Source organism: Macaca fascicularis, chromosome 3, assembly GCF_037993035.2.
Source record: "Macaca fascicularis isolate 582-1 chromosome 3, T2T-MFA8v1.1".
Lineage (NCBI taxonomy): Eukaryota > Metazoa > Chordata > Mammalia > Primates > Cercopithecidae > Macaca > Macaca fascicularis.
Genome location: NC_088377.1, coordinates 97,969,733 through 97,982,410, shown reverse-complemented (window position 1 = coordinate 97,982,410; position 12,678 = coordinate 97,969,733). Strand labels below are relative to the sequence as shown.

The following is a 12,678-nucleotide window of genomic DNA, read 5'->3' as shown; positions in this document are numbered from 1 at the left end:
CTGAGTGAGATGAGGAAACATTGGAGGGTTCTGAGCCCAAGAGGGAGATAATCTGACTTAGCAGGCTGCTGGGCTAAGAATAGACCATTTAGGAAATTATTGCAATCACTCAGACAAGAAATGATGGTGGCTTGGATCAGGGTGGAGAAGTGGAGGTGGCTGGAAGTAGTGAGATTCTAATTATAATTTAAAGGAAGAGGCAACAAGATTTGCTGACGGTTCAAACATGGTTGTGAGGGGAAAAAAAGGAATTAAGGATGACTTCAATGTTTTTGGCCTGAGAAAGTAGAAGGATGGAATTGCCAAAAACCAAAACAGAAAAATGTGGACTAAAAGGCTTTGGAGAGGAAAAGCAGAAGTTCTGTTTTGTACATGCTAAGGTCAAGTTGTCATTTAGACAACCATAGATTAGATACCATCCAATGTTGAATAGGCAGTTGCATATTCAAGTCTGCTGTGCAGGACAGGAGTCTGAGCTAGAGGTATAAATGTGGGAGTCACTGGCATATGGATGGTTTTTAAAGCCATGATACTGAATGAGATAACCAAGGGAATCACATGGAAAAAGAATAAGAGGCCAAGGACCAAACTCTAGGGCAAGTCAATACTCAGAGATCTGGGAGGACTAGAAGATCCTGCTAAGGAGGCTGTATAGCGGCAGTCAGTGAGGAATCCAGAGATTACAGTGCCTTGGAAATCAGGTGAAGAAGGAAAGAGTGGTCAGCTAAGTTTAATGCCTAGGACCAGTCAAGTAAGAGAAGGACTAATAATTGACTATTAGACTTAGTAATGTTCAGGTCACTGGTTACCCTAACTAGTGAGTTTCTACAGAGGACAAAAGGCAAAACCTGGATTGGAGTAGATTTGAGAGAAAATGGGGAGACTTTGGAGACAGGGAGTTTAGAGAACTATTTGTAGATAATCTGCTGCATGCAGATGCAGAGCAATGGGGTAGCAGCTGATAGATAAAAGGCATCAAGAGAACCTTTTCTAAGGTGGTAGCAATAACAGCATGTTTGCATCCAGAGGGAAAATGAATGATGCAGAAAAGGAAAGGGAGAATTACTAAAGTAATGTTCTTGACTAGAGATGAGCTGAGGTCCCTAGACAACAGGCATTAGAAACTACTGCAAAAATCAATATCCCACAAACAGCACCATAATCCACCTAATAACATGGGCAAAACACCCGAGTCATCTTCATTCCTATTTAGCCTCTCTTGCTCACAAGACACATATGCACACAAGCACACAGAAACGCCTCCCTAATCCATTAATAACCTCCATTGGCTATACTGCCAAAATCTGACAATTTCTGACTGCGTCGACTGCTATTGTCCTTACCCAAGTCGAATGTATTTTTTCTGTGAACTACTGCAATAGTCTCTCACTTTTTCTGTTTTCCAAGGAAATATTTTATTGAAGCATAACATATGCATAAAGTCCCCAAATTGTAAGTATACAACATGATCAATTTTCACAGACTGAACACACCCAGATTAAATGTAACCATCACGTGGATCAGGAAGTAGGACATTACCAGCATCCCAGGAGCCCTCTCATGCCACCGCCCAGCCACTCGCCACCATCCCAAAGGTAACATTATCTGGATTTCTATCACCATGGATTCATTTTCTCTATTTCAAAATTATATAAAAAGAATCACGTATGTAATCCCAGCACTTTGGGAGGCTGAGGCGGGTGGATCACAAGGTCAGGAGATCAAGACCATCCCGGCCAACATGGTGAAACCTCATCTCTACTAAAAATACAAAAATTAGCCAGACGTGGTGGCAGTGCATGCCTGTAGTCCCAGCTACTCAGGAGGCTGAGGCAGGAGAATTGCTTGAACCCAGGAGGCAGAGGCTGCAGTGAGCCGAGATCATGTCACTGCACTCCAGCCTGGGCAACAGAGCGAGACTCTGTCTCAGAAAAAAAAGAATCATGTAGTGTGGCTTCTTTTGTGTCTGGCTTCTTTCACTCAAAATTTTGTTTGTGAGATTCATCCATGTTGTTTGCACATAGACATAGTTCCCTTTTTCTTTGCTGTATTGTGCTTCTTCGGATGAACATACCACCTTTTATTTATCCATTGTACTGTTAATATTTAGATCATTTCCAGTTTGAGGGTGTTATGAATAGGCTGCTATGAACATTTTCCTTCACATCTCTTGGTGCACATATGTAGGAATTTCTCTTGAGCATATATTCAGGAGACGAATTTCTGGTTCAAAAGTTATGTATATATTTATCTTTAGTAGATCCTACCAGTTTTCCAAAATGGTTAAATCATTTGCCACTCTCATCACGATGCAGAGGATTCCATTGTTCACATCCTCGCCAAGACTTGATTTTGTGCTGTTTTTTGTTTTCGCCATTCTAGTGGTGTATAATGCTGTCTCACTAAGGTTCTAGTTAAATAGCCTTTCAGTCTCCCTGCTTCCACTTTTGCCTCCCTCCAATCCATTCTCCAAATAAAAACCAGAGAAATATTATCAAACACAGGTAAGAGTACACTATTTTCCTTCTTAAAACATTGCAATGGCTCCCAGCTACACTCAGACTAAACCTGAACTTGGAAGCACAGCCTCCAAGTCCCTGTATGATCTGCCTGCTGCAGACCTGCCTGGCCAACTTCACCTAACCAACCATGCTCCACGTTCACTGTGCTCCAGACACACCGCCTCCTTCCTCTTCCTTGAACAAGCCAGGCTCCCCCTTGCTTGCCTAACTACTATTCTTCCTTCAGGTCACAACTTACAAGTCACATCTTCAGGTGAGAACTCCTAATTGGCCTCCATATCAACAGTGAATCTCCTCTGCAGTGCTTACACAATCTCCCCATAGCTTGTTTCTTTATTCACTTGTTCATGTCCTATTTCCCTTACTAGATTGTATGGTCCACAAGGGCAAAGACACGGCCTTCTTGGTCACTACTGCATGTCCAGTACCTGGCACTAGGAGCTCAATACATTTTTATCAGTTGATTGACTTAATAAGTAGTATCGCTGGCCAGGCGTGGCAGCTCACACCTGTAATCCAGCCCTTTGAGAGGCCAAGGCAGGAGCATCGCTTGAGCTCAGGAGTTTGAGACCAGCCTGGGCAACATGGCAAAACCTTATCTCTAGAAAAAATGAAAAAATTAGTCAGGTGTGGTGGTGTACGCGTGTAGTCCCGGCTACCCAGGGGGCTAGGGTGGGAGGACAGCTTGAGCCCAGGAAGTCAAGGCTGCAGCAAGCTGTGATCACGCCAATGGGTGACAGAGTGAGACCTTGTCTCAAATAAATAAATAAAAAGTAAATAGTATCTCTCTCGGGGGGACCTAAGTTAAGCAGTTCTTTCACACTGAGGAGAATTGATAAAGCAAAATGCTCTGAGACGCTCAGAGGAGAGGCCTCATTTATACATCGACATAGCCATTGTTTACTGGGCACCTATTACGGAGGCAATAGGCCCTGTGTACTCTGCAACAGAGCAACAGAGACCACCTTGGAGCTCCCTCTCAATTGCCGATGAGCTTTTAATCCAGTGCAGGTGACCTTGAGGTCCCTCAGACTCCTGCTCCCTGCTTTTGGCCACTTTATGTAGGTTTACCTTTTCTACAGAGGTACAGAAGCACTTCCATTCATTTGTCCAGTTTCCTAGTTGAGAAAGTTTGTGGGAGTATTTTTCCTGATAATAATGCTAATAAGTTATCACTTAAATTTGTTGAAAAATTAATAAGAGAAAAATAATGGCCATTTATACTTCTACTACCCAGGAAAAACCAGCATATCCCATTCAAGGCTTTGTTATTTCTTTTTCCCTTTATTGTTAATGTTGGTCAAAGGGCTCAGGAGAGGACTTGGTTGAAACTAGTGTATACAGCAGGGCCTGTGGAGGATTCTAATTATTCAAGCCTGCATTGTCCTTTATGCACAAAACTGGTGGAAAAGAACTGGGGATAGATTACTAAGAGCTTCAGGCTTAGAGCCTGTTTCCAGCACATTTGCTCAAATCATTGTCCACATGTTGCCTTTGTCTACCCATCAGGGATGCCAAGGAACCTGACAGTAGTATTACAGCAATTCAGCAGACGTTGCCCTGAAATCGAGAGTGAATATAGCATCTCCCAGATCAACCAAACAGATTCCGAAGACATACCTTTGGCCCACCTTTCCCAAAATGGAGATTTTGTCTGGATAAAGAGCCATCATGTATGGCACCCCTAGTGTGTCCTAGGCACAGTGCTGGACACTTCACATAACTTTAATCCTCACAATGACTCTAGATGTAGGCATTGTCTCCATTTGCAGTTGAGGCTCTGCAAGGTGAGTGAACTGTTCAAGGCCTCAGTAGGTGGCTGATTCAAGCTTGTACTAAGCCTTCTCTGGCTCCATGGGCTTGCTCAGCTATGCTGGTAAGTTTTGCCTTGGCTGCGAATGGCTAGAATCAAAGGAAGAACAGAGGAGGACCTTTCCTGTGCTGGATCTAAAATTGCTGGTAAGCTCGCAGTGCTACGCACAGACTCTCCAAAGGAGACTGGGGAAAACATCAAATTAATTGATATCATCACAGGGTTAGATTACTACTTAATAGATGAGCTAAACCCTGAGGACATGGCCTCAATATAGCCAGAATTTCAAACTGCAGTCTTATCTCTTCCCACAGTGCATGTGGATGTCTAACTCCCTGCTACCACTTTGATGAGTTTGTATTAATAACTCCTGCTTAGGTAAGGAGCTGGGCCATTGAGAGCTGCCCAAGGCCCATTCCTGAGCCCCAGGCCATGATTCGCCTCACTCTGGACTTCAGTTCCAGAGAGAGAGGTCAATGGCAGGGCATGGGAACAGGATCGATCCCCAAGCTTGTTCTGTCCCCAGAACAGAAGTCCCTAGAAACACTATGGGTGGGACAGAAGTTAAGGGCAGAGAGCAGGGAATCACATCTGCTAAGTGAGGGGAGTTTTCCAATGAAAACAACTCAGCAAGGCCTTCGGTCCCCTGGGAAGATTTCCTTCAGCTTACGCACACTCAGTTCCTCCTCCCTCCTCCTCTGTCTCCTTGGGGTTGGACTAGAAGTCAAAGCACTGACCAGCAATGTCCTCCAAACCTTGGGGAAGATGCAAGACCTTGACCTACACTCTGGGCCAACTGCATCTCAGATCAACAAGATCTTAACTCACTTACCTGTGTTTGACAGGGAAGCAACAAACCCTTCTTTGAACACTGAAGTTAGGGGTGTGATTTTCCTTTTAAATACAGACAGGGTGGCCTCAGGGGTAGTGAGAAGCTCCATCCTCAGAAGGATCCAGAAGAGGCTGGGTGACCGCGTGAAAGGGGCACTGGGACAGTGATTCAGAATTGACATGTGGCCTTGACTTAGACACTAGTTTCAAATCCAACAATTTATTAAGCTGCACCGGTGTGCGAAGCAAACCTGACCTCTGTCTTCACAGGTTAATGGGGAAGACAGACATGGAAACAAAGGCAGAAAGAAACATGTCATTACAAATTGTCATCAGTGCTAAAAGGAAAGGATGGCGGTCATGAGGAATAATAACAAGGAGAATCAAGAATTTTGAGTAGGGGTTCCGAATTTATGTTTTGAAACAGTTCACTGTGGCTGCCATGAAGAGTCTGGGTTGGAGGGGCAAGTGTGGAGGTTGGAGGCGAGTTAGAAAGCCAACTCACTGGCCCATGGAATAGATGATATGGCTGAATCCAGGTGTGAGTGGAAGAAGTGAGGCGATGTGATACAATGGGAGGCATATTTTGGACATAGAATCAACAGGACTTAATGGTACTTGAGAAGTGAGAGCTTGGGGAGGAGAGAAAAAGGGAAATAACTCCCAAGTTTGGGACTGAACAAGGTCATCTGAAAAATCTGAGTTTATAGTATTGTATAGATTCTATGACTATGAAGCTTCAAAGTCCAGACTAACAGGCCAGGAGGTAGGGCCAGTTCTATCCCTTGATATGACTCAGTGGCATTGCATAAAAGCAATGCCACCGAAAAGGTCTTTCCCACATTGGGGCCTGGAAGGAAGTGAGGTTTTACTCTGGCACCCATCTCCCTTATACAGTGTATATCAAAATCATAATCAAGGTAAACCAAGATCATAGCGAGATCAGTGTCAAGCATCCAGTTAAAAGAGTGAAGATGAAAAAGGAATAATAAATAGCAAAATCACTGCATTTTCTATATATTGTATATAAATCATTATACACACACACACAAAGAGACACCTATAATCAAAAAGAAAAACACAGACAACCCAATAAAAAATGAACAGAAGATTTGAACAGGCATTTCACACACACACAAAAAAAATCAATTGCCAATAAACATATGTAAAGGTGCCCAACTTCCTTAGCATTAGAGAAACACAAAATAAAACCATACTCAACTACTGCTACATAGGGCTACAATGAAAAAAACTAACAATACCAAGTGTCGGCAAAGATTCAGAGCAAATAACCCTCTCATACATTATTTATGGTAATTTAAATTGAAACAACAGGTTTTTGCTTTTTTTTAAATTTGGCTTTAGTATCTACTAAAGCTAAATATACACATACCCTATGACCCAGTCATTCCACTCCTAGGTGTTTATCCAACAGAAATATGTACACATTTGTGCCAGAATAAACCTACCACAATGTTTTTAGGGGCACTATTCATAAGTCAAAAACTGGGGAAAATGCAAATGTCCATCCACAAGAGAATGAATAAAATAAATTGTGACATATTCCTACAAAGGAATACTATGTAGAAGTGAAAGTGAATAAACAAAATGCACTAGACAACAACATGGATGAATCTCACAAGCATAATGTTGAGAATGAAACCAAATGCAAAATAGAGTATTCTCTGATTCCATTTACATTAAGCTCAAAAACAGGCAAAACTACTCTAGGATGATAAAAGTCAGGAGAATTATACTTTTAGGGAGGATCATGGTGAATAGGCCTGAGCAGAAGGAGGTTTCTCAGATGCCAACAATGTTTCTTCATCTGGCCAGTGGCTCCACAGGAGAGTCCGTTTCATGAAAACCCATCAACATGTACCTTTCAATTTGTCTGCATTTATGTATTTATGTTGTACATCAATAAAAATGTACCCAAAACACTTAGGAAGAGTATTTGCCTATGACAACTAAAGGCAATATGGTTGCAGTAAAAAACCAAAATCATAGTCAAAGTAAACCAACGTCATGGCCAGAGAGTCAGTGCCAAGCAAGTTAAAACAGGATGAAAAAAGAGTAAGAAGTAGCAAAATCATTGCATTTACAAAATTTTTTTTTTCCCCACAGCACTGAGTTTTATAGGGATTTCATTAAGATTAAATTTCTAGGAATGAGGGAGTCCTGGTTAACAGGACACAAAAGCCCACGAAGCCTCCTCAGATCTCATAGTGAACCACCGGCTCAGGTTCTTTGGAGGGATCGCCGCCTCGTTCCAGGTACAGATTATTGTAAGGATACTGCTTTGGTCCCACAGGCTGGTAGACAGGGTACATGTCCCCCGCCCAGAACATAAATGTCATGAAAGCCAGGAAACCGAAGAGCTGCATACACATGACATTCCAAGAAACAGGTGTGGGGGATGTATCCACACGGTTCCTGGTGTACATGTCTAGGTGCCAGTGCATCGGTTCGCCCCAGTTCAACCTCAGGTCCGGTTGGTCCCAGCTATACCATGGATCCTTCTCATGCTGCGAACGGTCAGGGAGCTTCGGGTAGTCGCCATACCCCATGCCCTCATCCGGGTAACGCTGGTAGTCTTCCACACGCATAATATACTTCTTGGCGGCGGCGGCCAGTTCTTCTGGGGTCCTAGGATAGAGCCCCGGGAACATGTCCTTGGTGATGCGGGAGGCTGGCTGTGCGCCCAGCAGCACCACGTTCCGGGATTCCCTTTGCAGCCACTGAACTCCCAGGACCCCGGCCCTGGCCACCGCCATCTTCACCTTCTTCATGTTTTCGCATTTACAAATATTAATTTTCTGAACATTTTTCCAAGTTTTCAGCCCTGATATGTTGTTATCACAGAATTTGTCTCCCAACTTTTGTTTTGGCTGTATTTTAAAGGTTTGCAAAGGCATCATCATATCCCTTTCAACGTAGTGTTTTAAACAAGCACGTATGTACACACCCATGAACCCCAAGGGTATGTGCCATAATAATATAAGTATGGGAACACAAAACAACCAGAGTGATTCCCATAATCACCCACAAAATAAGTCTGATTATTTTATCATCACACCTGGTCTACATGTACATGCTCTTTGCCACTGAATGCTTAATTATAGGAGTCCAAAAACTATTTGAGTAGCTGTCCTAATCATCAAAAAATTGTGTGCTGTGTAATGAAAAAAACACATGCTTTAGTCCACCGTTTATCTATGTACTCCTCAACAATTGATTTAGCCTCCTTGACTCAGTTTCTGCTCATATAAATGGAGGAAATACTACCTACATTGTGGGAGTAGAGTGAGAATTAAACAAAACAGCTTACAGCAAAGTGCCTGCTACATACTAAGCCCTTGACAACTGCTAGACAGTTGCAGCAATGTAGCAGATTTTTGACCTTGCAGTTTTACCCATTTTAACATAAATGCATTAACATTGCCTATTTCCTCCATATTTTAATGAGGATTAAGGGTTAGGCATTTTGAACTTGTTTCATAGACTGGGCATTTTCAGGAAATGTTGAAAAATATCCTAGACGCTGTCATTTCAGAAAGCAAAGCAGATAAAGGAGAAAGGGTATTGAAACCTTACATTTGAATTCATGAAACAGACACATTTTCGGGTGCACACACTGAAAGTAAGAATAAAATTAAACACCAATTAATGATTGAATGAAAAGAAGTCTCAAAAAGAAAATCATAAGGATCAATTTTACCCTATTTAATTCATATTCTGATCAAATTTCTTTCAGTAAAACTAAACTATCACCATTGAGAATGAATAATTACTGAGAAAGAACAATTTCAATTGCAATTACATAAATAAAGATCCTTAATTTTTTGGATCTTTTTAATTTTGGATTAATATGTCCTTTAAAAAATGTTTTTTCTGAACTCTATTTTTTCAACACAATTCTACTCACATTTTGTCCACATTTTTAATTAGAAAATTGATTTCTTTTGCCTCAATAGTAGGATATTAATTAAATAAAGTATGGCACATTAATATAATGGACTTTTTTTTCCCCATAGGTTATTGGGGTACAGGTGGTGTTTGATTACACGAGTAAGTTCTCTAGCAGTGCTTTGTGAGGTTTTGGTGTACCCGTCACCTGGGCAGTATACGCTATACCCTATTTGTAGTCTTTTATCCTTCATCCCCCCTCCCACCCTTGTCCCCATGTCCCCAAAGTCCAATATATAATGGACATTTAAAATATAGCCATAAAAGTTGTATTTTCAAAGAATATTTGATGATTTAGGGAAAGATCCATAAAATATCTTTAAACAGCACAAAAAGAGGCTATAAAATAGTATGTGTACAGTGTAATTTCATTTCTGTAATGTTTATGCATGTTTGCACATGCATATAATAAAATTTTGGGAGGACAGCCATTCAAAATGTTCATAGTAGTTATCTTTGAATGACAGGATTGTGGGAGATACACATTTCTTTCTTTAAACTTTTTGTCTTTCAAATTTTACACCATAAATATATACTACTTTAATAATAAGAAAATCTTATTTTTAAGAACGATTTGTAATTGTTTATTTTTCTGTATTCTGTAGGTCTTGGCAAAAATCTAAGCAAAGATTTGTAAAATCTTTCTTCTCCTATCACTGCTCTCTCCTGGCCACTTTCATTTTGCCCATGTGTGTGAAATATTTATGAACATCATGTAATCTAAGAAAGAATAAGCATCTGTTTGCAAGTGATTATATGGAAGTATTCAATATTTTAGGCCCTGAACAATATTTTCTCAAACAGACTGAAAAATTGACCTGTCCAAATTGCCTAAGGGGTCAATGTGGAAAGCAGAGAATGCAAGTCCACATTCTGGCCTCTCCCTGAGCGTGTGACCCTGAATGAGTCATCCAACCACTCACATCCTCTGCTCCTCACTTGGGCCCTAAGGGAACTGTCTCTCCCATCTCTAAGGCCCAGAAGGCCCTGTGAAGCTTGCTTAGAGGTCTCACCAAGGCCAGCAGTGTTTGGTCCAATAGCTCTGCATTGGTTTGCTAGGGCTTCCATAACAAAGCACCACAGACTGAGTGGCTCAAACAATGGAAATTCATTTTCTCACAATTCTGGAGACTAGAAGTTCAAGATGATCAAAGTGTCAACAAAGTTGGTTTCTCCTGAAGCCTCTCTTCTTGGATTATAGAGGGCCATCTTCTCCCTATATATTTTCCTTTGTGTGTGTCTGTGTCCTAATCTCTTCTTCTCATAAGGACACAAGTCATATTGGATTAGAGCCCACCCTAGTGAACTTGCTTTACCTTAATTACTTCTGTTTTTGTTTTTTTGTATGTTTGTTTTTGTTTGTTTGTTTTGAGACAGGGTCTCACTCGGTCACCTAGGCTGGAGTGCAGTGGCACGATCATGGCTCACTGCAGCCTCGACCTCCTAGGCTCAAGTGATCCTCCCACCTCATCCTCCCAAGTATCTGGGTCCACAGGCATGCACCACTACACTCAACTAATTTTAAAAATTTTTTGTAGAAACAGGGTCTCACTATGTTGCCCAGACTGATCTCAAACACCTGGGCTTACAGGCATGACCCACCGCACCTGGCCTTAATTACCTTTTTTTTTTTTTTTTTTTTTTTTTTGAGACGGAGTCTCACGCTGTTGCCCAGGCTGGAGTGCAGTGGCGCGATCTCGGCTCACTGCAAGCTCCGCCTCCCAGGTTCCCGCCATTCTCCTGCCTCAGCCTCCTGAGTAGCTGGGACTACAGGCGCCCGCCACCGCGCCCGGCTTTTTTTTTTTTTGTATTTTTAGTAGAGACGGGGTTTCACTGTGGTCTCGATCTCCTGACCTTGTGATCCGCCCGCCTCGGCCTCCCAAAGTGCTGGGATTACAGGCTTGAGCCACCGCGCCCGGCCCTAATTACCTTTTTAAAGACCATATATCCAAATACAGTCACATCTGAGACACTGGGGGTAAGGACTTCAGCATATTAATTCATCAGGGGGCATAGTTCAGCCAATAACAAGTTCCTATCAAGGAAATGAGCATAGAAAGTGGAAAGAAATGGATCTAATAGAGGTAAGAGAGTCTAATTAGTGAAATTATATAGGATTGCCTGCAAATTTCCCAAAATGTAGGTGGAGTTCCATTTTTTTCACACCCCTCTATAGCAGGCAACTACTTCATGAAGGAGACCTCAGGGTGGGAGAATCTTATATATATTATCCAACAAGCTATCATGCCCACTGCCAGCTCAGAGTTCAACTTTAGCAGCATCCCCACTTTAATCCATTAGAGAGAAATTGTTTATACACTTATTTGAATATTTTACTGCATCTCGCCCTTATTATGTCAAATAAATGTGTAGAAAATGGAAAAATGACAGGCTGAAACTAGTGATTAGAAACATAAGTCTCATAATCTTACTATAATTGACATGAAAATGGGAATTATCATGTGGGCTCAAATCAGGAACTCTCTTAACTGGGAGTTCACTGAACTTAGGCTGATGTGTATACGTCTGTGAAGGAAAAAAACAAAGCTAAATAACATAGAACAAGTTCCAAAACCAGATGATCAAAGATTGAGCCTAAAAGACTAGATGTAGTTTGTAAGGAAAGCCAGTGTTCAGCTTTTAGAAAAGGGAATTTCCCTTACCACATTCAAATAACTCATATAACCTTTATACACTTGACATTTGCACACTTGATTCCAATAACTGCCTATAGGAAACTTGTTATAGGAAAAAAGAGAATTCCCTAGAGGCAAGTAAGGAACTGCCTAATGCAGTTCTTAGCAGACAGCATTTCAACAAATAATGTTGAACAAACAACTCCAGTGAGCATGATTTAACAAGTCCCTAGCCACATCACTGAAGCATACTTTCTACACACGTCCTAAGTCATCTTACACCCCTCCCTCTCTCATCCCCAGACATTCAGATCATTCAGATTCACGGATTCTGCTTTCATGATTCTTAACACTCTCTCTCTCTCTCTCTCTCTCTGTGTGTGTGTGTGTGTGTGTGTGTGTGTGTGTGTGTGTGTCTGTCTGTCTTTCTCTCTCTCTTCCTTTCCACTCCTACTTTCCCAGCTCAAGTATTCACTACCTCTTGCCTAGAGAGGCATCCTACCTCTGGTCTCCTCCCTTCCAAGCCAGCCCACACTCCACTGTCAGAACTCTACTTGTTCAATCAATGAGTATTTATTGAGCCCTTACTAGGTGCCCTGCAGACACTACTTACTAGGGCCCATAGACACTATGTTGAGCCCTGGAAAGTCCATCTTGAACAAGGCAGACATACACCCTGAAGGTGATAGTCTAGCCGGGGAGATAAACAATTGCTGTAGACAAACAATTACCATACACTAGTATTGTGAGTACTTTGTTAGGAAAAAAACAGCATGCTACAAGAGAAGATAACTGGAAAACCAAAACTAGTGTAGTTGAATGAAAAAAATTATGTAAAAAGGTATTTACTGCTATACGTCTTTATCTGGGAAGATCCACAAAAGAGGGAGATGGGGAAACTTACAAG

The 12,678-nt window shown here is 41.7% G+C and overlaps 1 protein-coding gene and 1 pseudogene across 1 annotated transcript in view; both read right to left on the bottom strand.

Annotated features, from left to right (window-relative positions):
- Positions 1-12,678, bottom strand: part of PDE1C (phosphodiesterase 1C) — a 671,184-nt gene that overhangs the window by 567,784 nt on the left and 90,722 nt on the right. The window lies entirely within an intron of this gene.
- LOC102129295 (NADH dehydrogenase [ubiquinone] 1 beta subcomplex subunit 8, mitochondrial pseudogene) lies at positions 7,296-7,964 on the bottom strand (annotated as a pseudogene).